Here is a 21,079-nt window from a genome sequence, read left to right as displayed (position 1 = left end):
ATATTGACAATGGGCAGATTTACTCAGCTAGTCAGTGGCTTAGTTTGGCTCCAGGTTGGGAGACTGTCTCTGGGTCTTCCTATCTTTCTAGACCTACAGCTTATCAAGAGCCATTACCCTAAACAGCAGTTGAAAGTAGCTTTTTTCAGATTCCTCTCAGGATCAAGGAATGTTTTAGGGATCATGCACGAAACACTTAAGTCTTCATTACCTACAAGAACTAAACTCTGGTACATCACTGTATGAATCCAGGACCTCATAGAGGCTAGTGATTTCAGCCCCTTTCATTACTCTGCGATTCTTTTCCAAATCTGGTCTTAACTCATGTTTATCTTATTTTTGATCTTGGCTTATGCCATTTTTATTTTTTTTCCTCTCTCTTTTAATAATATTTGACTGAAATCTTTCATATGAAAATTTCCAATGAAAAATTTCATATGAAATTTCCAATTGGTTGGCAAATGGTCACATATTAGCAATTTTATATGGTTCATATTAATAAAGCCATTTTGCTACATTTCACACTTGGATACATCAAAGCATGAACCTATTTTGACATCTTGACTGGAGGTCTTTACAAGTCTTTGATCTTTCTCTTACCAAGCAGTCAGCCAGTCAAACAGCCAAATACCAGAATCATCTCACAGTTCCAGGCAGAGACTTTTTCTTCCTATAAAGTGCCTTTTAGAGTTTTATAGAGAGGGAGGGAGGTGGTGGTGGTAGGTTGATAAACAATGAGTGATTGAGACAAAACATTAAGTCTGCCTTCTCCAAATGGCATTATTCCTCTTTCTGCCATCATCCAAATGTTTAAACCAAATTAAATTTTATTGCGTCTAAGAGCTATGATTGGTTTGTTTTCATTTGGCAAAGAGGGAAGAACTAGAAAATATGCAGAGTAAGGGAGGAAATAACATATTCATATTTTACTTCTATCTTAAGGTCTCAATTTATACCCATCATGAGCAAACATAAGAATAGCCTAGATTGTGCAATGAATAAAAAGCCCTGGGTAATGGAAATGTCTAGTTTGTGTGTGCATTTTGGAGACTTGACTTTTGTGAAAGACAAAAGAAACTGGAACATGAAATTTTTCACAAAAATTAGAGCCCAAATATTCATCATCATGAACAATTCAATAGCTTCCTTTCAACTATACTGAATTTAAGAAGTCTTGACATCTTTTAATCTTAAAAAATTCAGTATTCCTACCCTCGATTCTGAATTCCTAACCTATTCTGTCACATGCCCGCCTCCCAAATATCTATTCTCTCTCTTTTCTGAGTAATATAATCCTTGCTCTGCAGCTGGGCAGATTGCCCCCCAACTGAAAGACTAAATTTACCAGACTATACAAGTAGTGCAGAGAAACCATGTGACCAAATTTTGGCCATAGAGTTCCATGTGACTTCTGGGCAGTATCTTTAAGGGAATATCTTTAATGTTCTGTACCTACATTCATGTGGCTGCCTGGAGCAAGGATTTGATGGTTAGAGTTCAAGAAGCCATTTCATAACATGAGGAAGGGCAGAGCAGAGAGCTGAGAGGGGCCTGGGTCTCTACTAACTTAGTGGAGCCCCCAGAGCACCTCCAGTCTCCTTGCTTTTAGATGTCTTTCATTTGAAATAGACATAAGCTCCTGTCCTGTTCAAGCCACTGCTATTTTTCTTTTTCTGTCTTGTGTAACCAATTCATAAAGGTTGCAAATTATTCCATTGCTAAAATAAATTATGTATCATGACACATTCATTTTGATGATAAGACTCAGCACTTAGTATTTTTATGACAAAGTGAAAGGGCAAAGAGATTTGTCATTTGATTCATTCCACTCTAGCTCCAAACACTTGAAAAACAGTTGGGTTTCCCTCAAGTTTGCTTGATCATGCTGTGCTTTCCAATGACCTTAGCCAACATGTTTGAAAACTGTGGTTTTCATGTCATAACTATCTGGGCCTCTACAGTAAAATAAATCTCATTTTCAAATGTCAAAGTCCCTATGAAAGAGAAGAAATGCTTTTTAAATGTTAGCCCCTGTTAATTGCTGTGAAATTGCCTTAGGTGTTCCTTGCTATAAGTGTGTTCTCAATGTATTAGTTGTACTGACACCCACTACTTGGTTCCAACTTAATTTTCACTGTATCCCAGGCTAAATCCTCATCATCCTAAAGATAAGGCAGATACTTGTCAGAAATGTTTTGTTTTAAAATGAGAGAAATTTCAGTCATGCTAACATAATTAAAGCATCATTTATTTGCTTATGCCACTGAATAATTCATGGAACATAGGTCTCCTGGCTTCAGGCTTGGCTTGGTCAAGTGGTATCATCAATCTATTTCATTACTTTCTAAGGCCTGTGTCTCCTCTGTGGTGGCAGGATTTCCCCACATGGTAAACAAAATCATTCCTAGCAATTAAAGGTTCCCAGAGGGTTTTTTTTCTTCCCCCCACCCCCAGTCTTTAATATTAGCATCACTGCCCCCAAATGGACTGCCTGTTATTTGTCTGGCTTAAGATATGTGCTCACCCTGAATAAATCACATAGCTAAGGGTGGAGTTTTCTGATTAGCAAGACCAGCCTACATGCTGCCCTTGTGCTGCCCAGCCAGAGGTGCTGCATGAGAAAAGAATGGAAAAAAAAAAAGAGAGAGAGATTTTTATCCACAGAAAAGAGCATACACAGAAAGGAAAGACAGCAGATGTCCACCACAGGGCAATTCAAGAACTAAAAATAAGGACAAATCACACGTTACTTTCAACATCTTTAACTGCTTTTCACCTTACTATATTTTATAGTTCATTATATTTTACCACGAATTCACCTGTAGCTCAGCTAATACTTATTATTTATACAGGATTCTCACTCCTCTAACTTCCCTTCTAAACTTACAGCTTTTTCATCTAGAAGTGCATGATTGACAAGACCAAGGCTCTTTAGAAATGGGAACTTAAAATTCTTTACTTTAAACAGATGGGATTGTTGGGTTTAAGAAATTGGGGGGATAATGAGGTAGAGAGTAAAACCACTCATTTAGGAAATCCTTTGAGGGATAATGTACTGGGTGCTAGCTACATGGGAAAGGCACAGTAATGACAATTGGCATAAATAGGATGGTAGAGTTTACCTATCACAGGTTTTTGTATCTGAGGAATGTCACCTCCAGTTCATGCAAGGACCTCAGTGTAAGCCAGGCAGGAGAAGGCCCGGACATAATAGAACCAAGGGTAGATCAAAAAGGATTGTTGACCATTCTTCCAAAAGCAAATGGTGCCCTTGGCTTTGACCAAATGGCATTGAGAGCCACGCGATCCTTGTGTGGTAAGTGGCATTAGATAGCAGACAATATGCAAGTCAATGGGTGACTACCTCAAAGTCCTGAGTGTGGTACAGGGGTCCACACAGCAGTGCTGGTGACTGACAGATCCATATTCCTCCCTCTAAAATACATACTGACGAAATTCCCATCCTATGGGAACCTCAGGTATCAATCAAGAAACAAAGGCAATTGGATTTCATATATATGCATTAATATACAATGTTTGTTTTTTTTATTTCTGACTTACTTCACGCTGTATGACAGACTCTAGGTTCATCCACATCACCACAGAGGACCCAATTCCATTCCTCTTTATGGCTGAGTAATATTTCACTGTATATATTTACCACGTCTTCTTTATTCATTCATCTGTCAACAGAGGGCAGGAAGGAGAGGTGAGACAGAGTAGCATTGACATACACACACTGTAGATACTAGTGTGTGAAATGGATACCAGTGGGAAGTGGCTGGTAGCACAGGCAGCTCAGCTTCATGCTCTGTGATGAGCTAGAGAGGCGGGATGGGAGTGTGGGGAGGGAGGCCTACGAGGAAGGGGATTTATGTATACATATGGCTGATTCATGTTGTAAGCAGAAACCAAGACAACAGTCTCCGATTTTTAAAAAATTAAATTTAATTAACAAAAACAAAGGCAATCAGAGCTCAGCCATGAAGACCAGAGTGATGGCTTTGATCTGGGGCATGCCATTGCCAGACAAATCCCAGATCATAACCTCTAGAAGGTCTACAGCTGCTAACACAGTTTGACTCAAATCACAATGGCTGAGAACTCAGGGCTCAGTTATCAGCTAAGAAAAAGGACAAATTTGAGGAAATTCTGAACTGACTTATAATTACACTTCTTTCTGTATCCTGAAGCACTAACTACAATGCTGGGCATTGCACTCAATGCTGAATTACTGAATTAAAAGGGAAATGGCAAAAACACACACTTGTCATCCCAGTGTGACCACGACCACACATAGCACACAGGGTGACAGGTACAGCCACAGATGGGAAGAATGTTGGTGAAGCCACCAGGCTATGTGAACTTGGCCTGCTTGCTGCAGGGTCCTAACCACACAGGCCAATAAACGTCAAGCCCACATCTCCAGAATCCACCCAAATTCATTCATATCAGCATGCCCTTTTAGCTCCAGGAGTTGATGTGAGTTCCCAGGTTTTTGGAGAGAGAGCAGTGAAAGCCATTGGGAAGCAGAAATGAGAGTTGTCAACCCCTGAATAATGACATTTTCAGGCCCAGTGAGAATGCACTAGGGCATTCTCACCCTAGTGCTAGTAGTAAAGTACTCATAAGAGACACAGGTTTGATCCCTGGGTCAGGAAGATCCCTGGAGGAGGGCATGGCAACCCATTCCAGTACTCTAGCCTGGAGAATCCCATGGACAGAGGAGCCTGGAGAGCTACAGTCAATAGGATCGCAAAGAGTTGGACACGACTGAAGCAACTTAGCACACGTGCATCCACTGTATCTTTCTACTTTCAGTATAAGGAAAATCCTTCTCAAACAGCATGTAAAGGTTACAGAGAAAATTCTTCACGGCTTCTTTGGCTACTGGTTACATGAGACTGCTAAATACTCTTGGGAACCTCTCAAGAATCACAAAAAGTAGGTGTTGCCAGATTATCTTGGCCATCATTGGGCTGACAGATGTCTCATCCAGGTGGTCCTCATGCCCGAGTCATGACTGGGAGCCAGGCCAGAGCTCTAAGCTGGTAATCCAAGGGCACACATAGCCCAGTGGACAACAAACGGGAGGCATGATCAAATCTACCCTATACTCAGGTCAAGGCAGATAGCTAGCCTGAGAGGTAATCAAAGTTATGCAAGGAAAGGTCCCCTCGCCTTGGGGATAGAAATAGTTTGTATCCCTTATAGCAGAGAACTTTCAAGCGGGTTAAAACATACACCGAATAGCTCTGTGTACACATACGGGCCCTTGACCTTAGGGAAAGCTTGGTTAGAGGACTTCATGAAGTTTAATGTTACAGTCTGAGACCCTCTTGATTGGAGATTATCTCCTTCATTCTTGGAGATTGTTTTTGAAAGAGGCTATGTTCCTGTTATGTGGAGTTTAGTTTCTAACGAATCACCTTCAAAGGATCCCTCTTTATACACTGAGGGGCTATTAAGTCTCAGTTGCATGGGAGGCTCAAGTCTTAACTGAATATGGTTTGGGGCTGGGATCCAGGATCACATCCTCAGGAAAGTGATGGGGCTGGGGAGGAGGCCTTCCTTGACCACCCAACCATTCTTCCCCAGGCGACCTCCGTTTCCAGAAGCAGGGCCAGGGCAGCACTCTGCTGTGTCCAGTGAGACTGGCAGCTGCCAGCTGGGCAAGTGTTCAGGGTGAGCGCTGCTGATTACACCCTTGACAGTGGTCCAGTTGGCCTTGGCATTTGAAGACAAGGTCCCTGGGCCTCTGCACTGTGCAGGAGCACTTGGGAGAAGGTGGCAGCTCTGCACAGACATTCTCTCCTCACCCACATAAATCCTCAGAGGGTTTCCCTCTGTGGGTTTATAAAAGCCCATTATCTAATTCATGACTCAAGAGAATTGAGCTTGCTGGCAAGAGGCTTTTTAAGTCACATTTTGAATAATTTCTCAGCAATTCATTACATGGGAAAACAGATCCTTTTTGTTCTAATACTTAGCCTAGGAATGCAACTCCCTTCTGCCAAATTCATTAACAAAACCTGTGTATGGGGGCTGAGCAACTCTGGCCAGTTTCTTAAATGTACTAAAACTTGCTGACCATTGAAATGTAAATTTTTACCTTTGGCTGGAATGATTCATGGGTCTCAGCTTGTAGGAAACAGCAATGTCACTTTCAAATGTTTGGGATAGCTCCAAACCAAGTGCCCATTGTGAGAGGAGGCTTAACGTGCGGCAACCAGGAGACGGCCACATGTCATCTTCTCGACTGGCAGCAGGAGGGAGGGCTGATAATGAACATGCTGACAGCTTCAGGGGGAGAAAGCTCCCCTTGTTGACAACATGGTGACCTAGAGCTCAGCAGAGCCCAGCGAGGGGATCAGGCTGTCCAGGCTGCTGGTCACACCAATTTACCATCCCTGTGAGAGCAGTTCAGGCTTGCCACGCCAGCCCGGCCTGTGCAGAGTAGCAGGCCAAGTTCTGTACGCGGTGGAACAGAGAATTGTAGCCAAAGGACCCCAGATCAATGAAACAGGTGCAAAGTGGGGACATAAAAGAGCTTTCTCAAGAAACAGTGCTACATGACTCAAAGTTGGAAATGCTTATTTCTAAATTTTTATTTATATTATGTTAACATAAGATATATTTCAATGATATTGTTTTATATATTTAAACTAAAATGTTTAAAATAAAATATTAAAATATATTAAAACACACTGTTGTTGTTCAGCCACTAAGTTGTTTCTGATTCTTTGCAATCCCACTGATCGTAGCATGCCAGGCTTCCCTGTCCTTCACTATCTCCCAGAGTTTGCTCAAGTTCATGTCCATTGAGTCAGTGATGCTATCTAACCATCTCATCCTCTGATGCCCTCGTCTCCTTTTGCCTTCAGTCTTTCCCAGCATCAGGGTCTTTTTCAACAAGTTTTATTTTAAAATATACCTGACATAAAATTTATCATCTTAACCATTTTTAAGTGTGCAGCTCAATGGTAAGAAGTATTAGTACATCTATATTGCTGTTTAACCATCACCACCACCCATCTCCAGAATTCTTTTCATCTTGCAAACTAAAACTCTGTAGCCATTAAATAATAACTGTATTTCCCTTTCTGCCAAGTCCAGGGCAGCTACCATTTTACTTTCTGTCTTTATGATGTTGACTACTCTAGTTACTTCATATAAGTTGTATCTTCTTATAATGATGTCTCTTCTTATAAGAGCATTGAACCTATTATGAGGGCCCCACTCTCAGAACCTTATCTCAATCTAATTATTTCCCTGGAAATTATCATACTAAGCAAAGTGTGAGATAAGTATCTACTTATCAGTATCAGATAGAGAAAGACAAATATCACATAATCACTTATATGTTAAATCTTTAAAAAATGATGCAAATGAACTTATTTATAAGACAGAAATAAACTCACAGACTTAGAGAACTTATGATTACCAGGGGGGAACAGTGGGACAGAGGGATAAATTGGGAGTTTAGGATGGACATATATACACCACTATAAATAGATAGCCAGCAAGAACTTATTGTATAGCACAACAAATTCTGCTCAATATTCTGGAATAACCTAAATGGGAAAAGAATTTGAAAAAAAACAGATGCATGTGTATGTGTAAGTGAATCACTTTGCTGTCTACCTGAAACTAATACAACATTGCTAATCAATTATATTATAATAGAAAATATTTTTTTTAGAAAAATCTTAATTATTTCCCAAAGGTCTCACCTCAAAATATCATCTTATAGGGGGTTAGGGCTTCAGCAGATAAATTTTGAGGTGATATAATTTAGTACATAGCACTATGCAAATGCCTCTTTCAATTATTTTAATTTCAAAGACCGTGCTTATAATTATTTTGGGTATACTCCCAGAGGCAGAATTTCTGGTCATATAGTAATTGTATTTTCAACTTTTTTTGAGGAACTGCCATACTGTTTTCCACCACTTTAGACCCCCACCAACAATACACAAAGATTCCAATTTCCCCATATCCTCATTAACACTTGTGGTTTTCTGGTTTTTTGATAGTAGTCATAGTAATGTCTGTGAGGTGGTAACTGATTGTGATTTTGATTTACATTTCCCACCAAATTCAGACTCAAATTGAAGAAAGTAGGGAAAACCACTAGACCATTCAGGTATGACCTAAATCAAATCCCTCATGATTATACAGTGGAAGTGAGAAATAGATTTAAGGGCCTAGATCTGATAGATAGAGTGAAGGTTCATGACATTGTACAGGAGCCAGGGATCAAGACCATCCCCATGGAAAAGAAATGCAAAAAAGCAAAATGGCTGTCTGGGGAGGCCTTACAAATAGCTGTGAAAAGAAGATAAGCAAAAAGCAAAGGAGAAAAGGAAAGGTATAAGCATCTGAATGCAGAGTTCCAAAGAATAGCAAGAAGAGATAAGAAAGTCTTCTTTAGCGATCAATGCAAAAAAAATAGAGGAAAACAACAGAATGGGAAAGACTAGAGATCTCTTCAAGAAAATTAGAGATACCAAGGGAACATTTCATGCAGAGATGGGCTCAATAAAGGACAGAAATGGTATGGACCTAATAGAAGCAGAAGATATTAAGAAGAGATGGCAAGAATATACAGAAGAACTGTACAAAAAAGATCTTCATGACCCAGATAATCATGATGGTGTGATCACTCACCTAGAGCCAGACATCCTGGAATGTGAAGTTAAGTGGGCCTTAGGAAGCATCACTACAAACAAAGGTAGTGGAGGTGATGGAATCCCAGTTGAGCTGTTTCAAATCCTGAAAGATGATGCTGTGAAAGTGCTACACTCAATATGCCAACAAATTTGGAAAACTCAGCAGTGGCCACAGGACTGGAAAAGGTCAGTTTTCATTCCAATTCCAAAGAAAGGCAATGCCAAAGAATGCTCAAACTGCCACACTGTTGCACTCATCTCACATGCCAGTAAAGTAATGTTCAAAATTCTCCAAGCCAGGCTTCAACAATACATGGACTGTGAACTCTCTGATGTTCAAGCTGGTTTTAGAAAAGGCAGAGGAACCAGAGATCAAATTGCCAACATCCGCTGGATCATGGAAAAAGCAAGAGAGTTCCAGAAAAATATCTATTTCTACTTTATTGACTATGCCCAAGCCTTTGACTGTGTGGATCACAATAAACTATGGAAAATTCTGAAAGAGATGGGAATACCAGACCACCTGACCTGCCTCTTGAGAAATTTGTATGCAGGTCGGAAGCAACAGTTAGAACTGGACATGGAACAACAGACTGGTTCCAAATAGGAAAAGGAGTACGTCAAGGCTGTATATTGTCACCCTGCTTATTTAACTTATATGCAGAGTACATCATGAGAAACGCTGGACTGGAAGAAACACAAGCTGGAAGCAAGATTGCCGGGAGAAATATCAATAACCTCAGATATGCAGATGACACCACCCTTATGGCAGAAAGTGAAGAGGAGCTAAAAAGCCTCTTGATGAAAGTGAAAGTGGAGAGTGAAAAAGTTGGCCTAAAGCTCAACATTCAGAAAACTAAGATCATGGCCTCCGGTCCCATCACTTCATGGGAAATAGATGGGAAAACAGTGGAAACAGTGGCTGACTTTATTTTGGGGGGCTCCAAAATCACTGCAGATAGACTGCAGCCATGAAATTAAAAGACACTCCTTGGAATAAAAGTTATGACCAACCTAGACAGCATATTAAAAGGCAGAGACATTACTTTGCCAACAAAGGTCCATCTAGTCAAAGCTATGGTTTTTCCAGTAGTCATGTATGGATGTGAGAGTTGGATTATGAAGAAAGCTGAGCACCAAAGAATTGATGCTTTTGAACTGTGGTGTTGGAGAAGACTCTTGAGAGTCCCCTGGACTGCAAGAAGATCCTACCAGCCCATCCTAAAGAAAATCAGTCCTGCGTGTTCATTGGAAGGACTGATCCTGAGGCTGAAACTCCAATACTTTGGCCACCTCATGCGAAGAGTTGACTCATTGGAAAAGACTCTAATGCTGGGAGGGATTGGGGGCAGGAGGAGAAGGGGACGACAGAGGATGAGATGGCTGGATGGCATCACTGACTCGATGGACGTGAGTCTGAGTGAACTCTGGGAGTTGGTGATGGACAGGGTGGCCTGGCGTGCTGCAATTCATGGGGTCACAAAGAGTTGGACATGACTGAGCAACTGAACTGAACTGAATGATTAGTGATGTTGAACCTCTTTTCTTCTTGAATTTTATTTATTTTATTGGCATATAATTGCTTTACAATGATGTGTTAGTTGCAGTTTCTGATGTACAATAAAGTGAATTAACTATATGTACACACATATTCTCTCCCTCTTCAACTTTCCTCTCTTTGTATGTGCTTACTGGCCATTCAAAAACATATAATATACACTTTTAATATTTACTTTATATATTTTAAAGTACATGTTAATACAGATGCTTGGGGAAAAAACTGAAAAAAAAATCATAAATACAAGGCTACTGATCCTGTTGGCAAGATTAACAGTAAATTTTTGGTTTTGTTCTTATGTTTTGCAATCTGTTCTAAGTTTTTAAGAAGACTTTTCTATTATAATTGTTGTTGTCATTATCATCATGTAACATTCATTATTTTGCTCTCAGCACTGTGCTAAGCACTTTACATGAATTCTTTCAAATAAACTTTATAACCACCATAGGTCACTGGCACCACAATTGTTTGTAAATATGCTATTTTGTGTTTTTTAAAAAAGTCAAGAATCTCAAGACTGTCAAGGTGACTTACCACCAAGTTCATTAGAAATCCCTTCTTGGCCACTTCCATAGCTCATTCTGTCCTTGAGTGTTAAGCCAGGTTGCTCAGTAACAAGACAAGCTTCTTTGTGCTAGTGTTCTCAGCAGCATGGGGCTTCTCTGGTGGCTCAGACGGTAAAGAATCTGCCTGCAGTGCGAGAGACCTGGGTTTGATTCCTGGATGGGAAAGATCCCCTTCAGAAGGGAATGGCTACTTACTCCGGTATTCTCGCCTGAAGAATTCCATGGACAGAGGAGCCTGGTGGGTTATAGTCCATGGAGTCACAAAAAGTCAGGCACAACTGACTGACCAACACTTTCCTTAGCAGCACTCTGTGGAGGTGAGTTATTACATGTTCCATTTGTTTAGACACTATATCAGATGATTAAGGAACACCTACTACGCACTAAGGGAGAAGGAAATGGCAACCCACTCCGGTATTCTTGCCTGGGAAATCCCATGGACAGAGGAACTTGGTGGGCTACAGTCCATGGAGTCTCAAAGAGTCAGACATCACTTAGTGAGTAAACAAACAAACAAAACTATGAATTAGACACTCAGAGCTCAGAAGGAATGCTAAGAGAAAAGATAGTCCCCATCTTAGGAGTTTGGTGCAGAGTTAGACAGGTGAACAAGCTGCCGTGGCATCCTATAAAAGCTCTCCAGGGAAGACACGGCAGCGCCCCTGCGATTTCTACACATCATGGCACATCAGAATTATCTGGAGCACCCAGATAATTTACAGATAAAGTTACAGAATTGGGAACACCACCCCATACTTTCTGAATCAGAATCTCTGGATGAAACCCTGGGAATCTGGATTTTAAAAGTTGCCCAGGTGATTCTGATTTGCAGCCGGAAGGAAGAATCACTGGTAGATCCCTTTTCTTGATTTGCGTGGTATGTTGTAGATGCTACTGTTGACTGACCAAGTACTCTCTTTTCAGATAAAAGAGGGAGGAGAAGTTCTGTAGAAAATAATAGAGAATTCATATGGGCAGGGAAGAATGCTTATGAAGCTGGTGTTTTATTCCCCATTCAAGCTCAGTCCTATGGGTAATACATCTTGCAGAAGTATTAAAGAAGATGTTACTCCTAGGTATAACCATTTTGGAAAACAGTATGGTGGTTCCTCAAAAAATTAGAAGTAGAATTGCTATATATTCCAGCAATCCCACTCCTGGGTAAATAGCCGAAGGAAACAAAATCAGTATCTCAAAGGAACAGCTACACTCCCATACTTGCCGCAGCACTATTCACAATAGCCAAGATACTGAAACAATCTCTCAGTGGATAGAACACTCTTTCAGTGGTCTTTCAATGGATGAATGGATAAAGAAAATGTGGCATACACACATATAATGGAATATCATTCAGCCTTAAAAAAGAAAATCTTGCCATTTGCAACAACATGGATGGATCTTGAGGGCACTCTGCTAAACAAAACAAGTCAGACAGAAAGACAAATACTGTGTATTTATTTATACATTTATATACATATATAGTAGCATTTATATATAGTATTTTTTTTAAAATCCAATTTCACAGAAACAGAATTGAACAGTGCTTGCTTCAAAAGCTGGAGAGAGAAGGAAATGGGAGATGTTGGTCAAAGGGTACATTATATTTTTGTTATATGAAGAATAATCTCTGAAGATATAATGCACAACTTGGTGTCTATAATTAATAATATGGTATTATGTAGTTAAAAGTTGCTGAGAGTAGCTCTTAAACATTCTCACCACATACCAAAAACAGTTAACTACATGAAATGATGCATGTGTTAATTATCTTGATCTTGGTAATTACTCTACAATGTAGACGTATATCAAATCATGTTGTATGCTTTAAATATGTACAATTATACTTGTCAATTATTTCTCAAGAAGGTTGGGGAAAAAAAAACTTCAAATGTTTCTTTTCACTCTTAATATCTAAACTCCTTGAACAAAAAACAGAAGACATATTTCTCTAGTAATTTTTTGTCAGCCTTAAAATTATTGAATACATCAAAGATTGTTTTATACAGTATTTGTATAAATATTTCTACCTGCCAGCATCCAATTCAAACCCTATTCATCAAACAGTCCAACTCAATAAATATCTCTTTTAGTACCTCTTGGACCAAATAAGAAAGCAACCCTGACTCTAACCCCTGACCTTTTAAGAAGAGCTAAAGCATTTTATAAATAGATAATATAAGGAGAGAGAGAAGAGGAGTCGGTAACAAATGCATGTACACTGAGAAGAGTTGATCAGACCACACACAACTTCAGTTCACTGAACCTGGAGACTGGATTCATATCTTCCCACACTACTGATTTACTGGCTGTAAATTTAAGAAAGTAACTTCTAGTTTCCTACCCAAAATCTACCCTTACCCTCTCTTCCCTATTTAAATAGAAACAAAAAAGTGCTCACTGCGGGGAGAAACTTGAAATTTCTAGCCTCCTTTACATTTAAGTGTGGCTGATGTGATGTCAGCAGTAGTCATTGGTTGAGGCTTTCAATAAAGCCCTTGTTTCTCCTTCTGCCCTTTCTATTGCCTGAGAATCAGAAGTGATGGCTGGAGCTCCAGCAGCCAAACAAATCACAGATGTCTTTAGATCTGACATCTTTGTTCCACTGAACTAAGGACAGTCTCTACTTACCTCTGGACTTTTTAAGACATGGGAGAAATAACTTTCTGCATGGCAACTACATGTGTAAGCCTCTTTAGCCAGGTCTCTGTTCCTAGCAGGTGTCACCTAATAGCAAATGTGCAACATCTATCTCCTAGGGCCTAGGTTATAGAGAAATCGGCAGTGTGCTTCAACGTACTTGCAAGTGTGCCTGACTAACTGGAATCCTAAACAACGTCGAAGAACAAATGAACACTCGACTGCGGGATCTTCTGCATTCCAGTCCTCTCAAGAAAAGCAGTTAGTTGTCTTGGCAAAGGTCATGCAGGTCTATGGTCACGTTTGAGACCAAACCCACAGATTTAGGCCCACCTGCACTCTGTATTTCTACTGCTGTGTGTCATCACTGAGCCAGCCCAGGAGACTCTTGGCCTCTCTAGTTAGACAAGGATTAGAGAGGCAGTCTTGACATTTATAAATTCTGTTATATCACTGGTCATGTCAAAAAGAGATTGTTTGTTGCCAAATTTGTGGGATTTGGGAAAAGATTCTGCTGTCATGGAAGACTGGCTAGGACGGGCTCTTCTTTCACTCTTATAGAAAATCTACTCCTGCCCCAAAGCTTGAGATTCCATTTCCTTTGCTTTGATAAACTACAAGTGGTTTTAAATTGAGTCATAAATTTCTCCAGGCCTTTTAGAGACCAACCCCTTGCCTTTGATTCTCTCACCTCCTGTGGCAGTGAAACCTGCTGGAGACCTGCTCATATGCTTTGTGCACATTTAGGCTGGGAGTTTGAAATTTACAGGCCAAGCCTTGCAGCATGACCTTGACTTTTTAATAGCTTGAAAAAGAACCAGAGAGACTGCAAGCAGGATTCATCAGGGCTGCAGGTCTCTGGGACAGACCCAGCTGCATCTAGAGAAGATCCTCACATCGGATGCTAGAAACGAGCAATATTCTGGTGGCTCTGATAAACTCCTCGAGGTGACTATGTGGACTCCTGGTTATGGAGTCATGGTCATTTGAAGTCATCTTAGATGAGTTTTTCTTTTTAAAATAATGATTTGTAACATATATGCTTTGCCTTGATTTGTAACGTATAGACTAAGCTTCAGAAAAGGAGTAACTTGATGTGTAAAGGCGCTACATTCAGGGAGAAATGGTTAGCAAAATCCCCATCTCACCACCAAATCCTTCTATGTGCCCTTGGCAAGTCGTGTGCAAAAGACCCTGGGCTGGTTCGCAGGTGCCCCCATCTATCCTTGATTTTCTAGAATCAGTGTATCAGGTGAGGGACAGCAGAGTGAATGGGGAGCTTCTACCTAAGCAAGGGCTGCTCGAGGTCCAGAAATAGGAGCAGTAATCCCCTCTTACCCACATCTGCATCCTGTACTCTTCCAGGTGGATTGGAACATTCCCAGCTGTAGCCAGTTCCAGTCTGTTCTCTGAGCACATCTGACTTTAAGCCAAAGAAATCTCCACCTTTGAGGTTTTGCCTGAGGTCAAAGTTATCCCCAGCAATGTGTATATATGAATGCATAGTCGCTTCAATCATGTCCGCCTCTTTGCGGCCCTATGGACTGTAGCCCTTCAGGCTCCTCTGTCCATGGGATTTTCCAGGCAAGAATACTGGAGTGGGTTGCCATCCCTTTCTCCAGGGGATCTTCCCGACCCAGGGATCAAACCCGAGTCTCCTGTATCTCTTGCACTGCAGGCAGATTCTTCACTGTTGAGCCACCGGGTAAGCCTCAAAAATATGTATATATAAAATAACTAGTTAATTCTCACATAATTAACAGCTTTGAATAGGTACTATAATTAGCCCCATATTAAGGATGAAGAGACTGAGATATAAAATGTTAAAAGTAACTTCCCTAAATTCATTCAGCTAGAGAGTGTTGTAAGGATTATTGAGCTAATGTGTAAGGCATTTGGAACAAATCTCCCAGGTGGCACAGTGGTAAAGAATCCACCTGCCAATGCAGGAGACACAGGAGACTTGGGTTTGATCCCTGGGTCAGTAAGATCCCCTGGAGAAGGAAATGGCAAACCACTTCAGTATTCTTGCCTGGAAAATCCCATGGACAGAGAAACCTGGCGGGCTACAGTCCGTGGGGTCACAAAACAGTTGGACATGACTTAGCAACTGAGCAGGCATACAGTTAGTACAATGTAAGTGCTGATTATGACAATGATTACTTTTCTAACATTCTAGGCACTATACCAGCACTAGAGATACAATGATTGGTAACACACAGTCCCGTCCTTTAGCAACTCACTGTGTGGTGGGAGAGAGAAAGTCATGCACATTGATAATTATGCTGTAGGTAAATGTTTAAGGTCTGAATAAGGGACTGTATGTCCACACAGAGGAAGCACTGGGCTCACTCTAGAGCAGTTACAGAGTCACACTGTCCAGAAAAAAATATCGTTCAAGCCTGACATGCTATTTTAGAGTTTCTTGAAGCCAAATTTATGAAGTAAAAAATATGGAGAAATTAATTTCATAATGTACCAAAATATTATCACTTCACAGGATAACTGATATTTTTAAAATCATGACTGTAAAACTATTTTACATTCTTTTTTCGCACTAAGTCTTTGAAATCTGGTGCATATTTTATGCCCAGAACACATCTCAGTTCAGACTAGTCACTCTTTAGATGCTATGTGGGTCTAATATCTCCTGTATTGGTCAGCAGATACAGAAGGCTTTCTGGAAGAAGTGACATTTGAGCTAAATGAGGAGGTTTGGCCCTGTTTCTAATTACTCCTGAGAAGGATGAGAACATGATTCACTGGTGACTTTGATCCCAGGCTCTACTTCTCCAGGACAATACCCTGTGTGGCTGGCAAAATAATGACCCCTGAAGATGTCCACTTCCCAACCTTCAGAACTTGTGAATATGTTACTTTCCCTGGCAAAGGGAAATTGAGATTGCTAATCAGCTGATCTTGAAATGGAGAGAGTATGCTGGTTTATCCAGGTGGGCCTTTATGTAGCTACCAAAGCCCTTACAAATCAAAGACGGAGGAGAGTCAGCATCAGAGAGATGCAGCGTGAGAAAGACTCCACCAGCCACTGCCAGCTTTGCAGACAGAAAGTGAGGGCATGAGCCAAGGAGTGCGGACAGCCTCAAGGAAATAGAAAAAGCAAAGACACAGAGTCTTGCTTAGAGCTTTTAGGAGGAACACAATCCTGTTGACACCTTAATTTTCATCCAGACCCATTTCAAACTTCTGACATTCAGAAATTCAAAAAGATAATGAACTTGCCCCCTGTTTTAAGTTGCCAGGTTTATGGTGATTCTTGTAGCAGTCATAGGAAACAGACTCATTTCCTTCTTCTGCCCTGAGAGCCCCAATTTGATCCTCACTCCTTGAATGCACTCCCCAGATGTGGGTTAGGTCACTGAGAATAAGAGTTGGGGGTTTCCCAGCTGTTGCACCATCACCCCCATCACTAACTGCACTCATGCCCAGAGGTCCATGTCCGCAATTGGCCATCATAGAACACTCTTGCTTCCTGAACAGTCTCTGGTAAGTGAGATGATGTAGGTGAAAGTCCTTCCTTTTCACAAAAATGATTGTCCTCTGGTACCGTTGTTCATGATGTTAATTAAAAGTAAAAGGTAGTAATAATAGGGGGAACTTGGGGAGTGAGGAAGTATATGGGAACTCTGTACTTTCTGCTCATTTTTCTACAAACTAAAATCTGTTCTAAAACTAGAATCTTTTAAATTTAAAAGGTAAATTACAAATTTAAAAAATTAGAGGGAAAATGGCTAACAACCGCACACCTATGAATGTGCAGAAGGCCTTGTTAGCAAGAGAGACTGGACTAGAAGAGTAACAAGGATGCTTTTCAAAGCACAAAAGGGAGACTGTGCTATGTAGTTAAATCAGGAACCAGGAGAAGATGGCTCAGTTCCACGAGTCCACAGGCAAACAGGCCTAACTGAACTTTTGTTCTTCAGGAATGCGGGACTTTTGGTGTTCTAGGCCTTTACCCCAGGTATATCATAAAAGGAAAATGGATCTAGTGATTTAAATAATGATTCCTGTCCACCCCACCCAGTCTCATCCCACTGGGAACCATTTGGGTATGTTCTTAACCTTTGTTCATGTTGAGAGAAGGCATCACCACTTCGTAGAGTGCAGACCATCTCTCTTCTCCAGAGGTGTCTGCAAGTTCCCCTGGATGAATTTCACAAGGGTGAAATTTCACCAATGCCTGAAATTCAGAAGGGTGGCCTGTGAAAGGAGAGCACAGGCTGTCCTTCATCCCTGGCAGGCACCGAGGCTGCCTTTCTTACCAAGACTCCTGGCAAAAGTGAAAAGAGAGGCTGGATTCTGTTTTCATGTAAACAGTTACTCTCCTTACAGGCTCCACGGGAGAAGGCTTGGAGAAGACACTGACCAGTGTCAAGATAGCACACAACTCAGTTACTGTTCCTAATTTGTTTCCAGGAGTTTAGGATGAAAGACAAGCCTCCTATCAGCAGGTTTCACCTCCTGTATCTAAACAGCCAGGAAAAGACAACTTTGTTTTTCCCCCCTATTTTTAAAGACCAGTGCATTATAAGAGTGCTTAAGGTGTGAGAGAGCAATGAATTCAAGGCCTGTTGAGGCAAAGAGCAGAAAGAAAGGGTGCCTGGTGAGCAGCAGTGTTCTCTATACTGAAAGCCCGCCATGCAAAGGGACACGGAGATTTATTGCTCACCGCGGGTTAGAGAGCAGATGCTTGCTACTCCAGAGATTTGGCACTCTGGGATTTATGGACTTAATATAGTTTATGCTCGTGTGGCCTCATTGGTTGGGAAAGTACAAGATTTCCCTGTTAATAAAACTTAAAGCGAGGATAATAAACCACTTCCCGCAGGGTTTGAGAATCTCCCAGCCCGGGTCCCCTCAAACCCTCTGCCTGGATAAGACAGCTTGAGTCGATTCTTACCCCAGCTCCTCACCCCCCACCCCACCCCCGCCCCATTCTCCCTCAGTGATGCAGCCAGTGTCTCCCAGAAAGGAAACTCAGAGACTGAAATTGGGTGAGGATGAGCAACTTCATGTCCAACCAACCAGTGGGGTCTCAGGGCTCCTTGAAAATGCAAAAGGGAAACATGTAGCTTGTTGTGGGCATCTACTCTGATGTGTTATCTCGCTGCCAAAGCAAAGAACAAACATTTGTTTCAGCATATGGACACTGCCTCACACAGAATTTGGCAAATCATTGGTTATTTGAAATCAGTGTTTTCCTTTCCTTGATCACATCCTAAAGTACTTATTACCTGGAAAGAAAATGATGCCATTTAGCTGGAAGCTTAAGGTGCCCAGGGATGGATTTAATTTAATATCATCACCAAAGTACATCCTTTAAGCACCTAGTTATTAGAAAAGGAAGGAGAATATGTCTGTGAGTTGGAAGCTGGGAGCATTCCTAAGAAAATATAAGTTTTGTTACCTTGGTGGTATTTCAGGGCAGAGGCAGGCAGGCCTGGGTAATGGTCCATGAGGACCCATGGATCGTGGTTCCCAAACTGCCCCCAGCCATCAGAAGACTCCCAGATACAAAACACAGTCAAGGACAAAACAAAGGGAATAGCCCAGGGGAGGAGGCTGTGACTCTGCTATTTTTAAACTGCCAATTAGAATGTCTAAAATTACGTGGCTGAAACTACCACATCCGCTCCAAGATAATCATACTCTTCTGAACTGAAATGTTAAATCTTCTGTTTTCTAAACCCTGATCAGAATTTCTGGCTGCATTAGGCCCCAAACCAAGTTGTGGTTCAGCATGCTTTCTCCTAGGAATGACTTTTCTTGATTAGAGTTCTCAAAACCTGCCTTTTGAATATTTTGTTTGCTTCTAGGGGGAGAATAAAGAAAAAATAGAGACTAAAAAACAAAAGAGACAGAAAGAAAATATCAGGAAAAAAACGTGTATAAAAATTTAAAAAAATGTGACAGGATTCTGTCTCTACAACCCACCAAATTAACATGATTAATGCGAGCCTGCTTACTACTTACACTTGGCCTCCTGTGAGTCCTCCTTTTCCTCCAGGTCTTGCTATCCAAGCAGGAAGAATGTGACGTTTTGCTTAGGGCAGATGAATCCAGTTTCCTCCACCGACATCAAACCCAGAGAGTTCAATTCAAATAAAATGAGATACAGATTAAAATGAGATTAAAATACTCATCAAGCCCATTTAAAAGACCTGATATAGAGTATAGTCTTTATGAAGGCTGCATGAACCAAAAAAGCGTGTTGAGTCCCCACTAATTCCTGTACCAAAAACATTGCAAACTGCCCATCTTGGCTATCTATGCAACATGTAGCCAGAAGGTAGCTTCTCAAAGCTACCTAAGATAGGAGGACAGCTCTAAAAGACGATAAGGACTGAAACCAAAAAATGCAATAAAAAATCTATCTGTATATGTTATACATACATATATATATACACACATATGTTTTGTGTATATATATGTATATATATAATGTTATACATACATACATACATATATATATACACACACACATGTATATATATGTATGTATGTAGTGTTTACGGAGAAGGCAATGGCACCCCACTCCAATACTTTTGCCTGGAAAATCCCATGGACGCAGGAGCCTGGTGGGCTGCAGTCCATGGGGTCGCGAAGAGTAGGACATGACTGAGCGACTTCACTTTCACTCTTCACTTTCATGCGCTGGAGAAGGAAATGGCAACCCACTCCAGTACTCTTGGCTTGAGAATCCCAGGGATGGTGGAGTCTGGTGGGCTGCTGTCTATGGGGTCGCACGGAGTCGGACACGACTGAAGCGACTTAGCAGCAGCAGCAGCAGCATGCAGTGTTTAAATGAAATTGATTTTATTTAATGGATTATTAAGTTTTACTCCATGCCTCTCTATGGTTTGGTGGTGGGGGTTGTAGTATGGTTGATTTATAACATGTTAGTTTCTAATGTACAGCAAGGTGATTCAGTCATATATATACACATACATAAATTCTTTTTGAATTCTTTTTCATTACAGGTTATTATAAGATATTTAATATAGTTCCCTGTACTATACAGCAGCACCTTGTTGTTTATCTATTTAATATATAGTAGTTGTACCTGTTAATCCCCAAACTTCTCATTCATCCCTCCCTGCCCCTTTCCTCTTTGGTAACCATGTTTGTTCTCTATGTCTGTGAGTCTGTTTCCATTTTGTAAATAAGTTTGTTTCTATCATATTTTAGATTCCACATATAGGTGATATTATATAGTATTTGTCTCTCTCCAACTTACATCACTTAGTATGATATTCTCTAGGCCCATCCATGTTGCTGCAAATGGCAATATTCCATTCTTTTCTCTGGCTGAGTAGTATTCTACTATGTACATGTACCTTGTGGCTCAGCTGGAAAAGAATCTGCTTGCAATGTGGGAGACCTGGGTTCGAGTCTGGGTTTGGGAAGATCCCCTGGAGAAAGGCGAGGCTACCCACTCCAGTATTCCGGCCTGGAGAATTCCATGGGCTGCATAAGGCACGGGGTCGCAAAGAGTCGGACACGACTGGGCGACTTGCACTTTCACTTTCACCGCATCTTTATCCATTCATCTGCCGATGGACATTTAGTTCCCTTCCTTATCTGGGCTATTGTAAACAATGAACCATGAGCACAGGGGTGCATGTATC

General features: G+C 41.0%; 1 long non-coding RNA gene across 1 annotated transcript; it reads right to left on the bottom strand.

Annotated features, from left to right (window-relative positions):
* Nucleotides 1-3,561: 3,561 nt before the first annotated feature.
* Nucleotides 3,562-19,833, bottom strand: LOC138443749 (uncharacterized). Its single transcript, XR_011258291.1, has 3 exons — nt 19,425-19,833; nt 10,765-10,920; nt 3,562-3,683 (listed from the first exon to the last, which is right to left on the bottom strand). It is a non-coding gene; the product is annotated as an uncharacterized lncRNA (long non-coding RNA).
* Nucleotides 19,834-21,079: the final 1,246 nt, after the last annotated feature.

The sequence above is a fragment of the Ovis canadensis genome, chromosome 7 (assembly GCF_042477335.2).
Source record: "Ovis canadensis isolate MfBH-ARS-UI-01 breed Bighorn chromosome 7, ARS-UI_OviCan_v2, whole genome shotgun sequence".
NCBI classification, from domain to species: Eukaryota; Metazoa; Chordata; class Mammalia; order Artiodactyla; family Bovidae; genus Ovis; species Ovis canadensis.
Note: the sequence above shows the minus strand (reverse complement) of the source record. Positions and strands in the feature narration are given on the sequence as shown.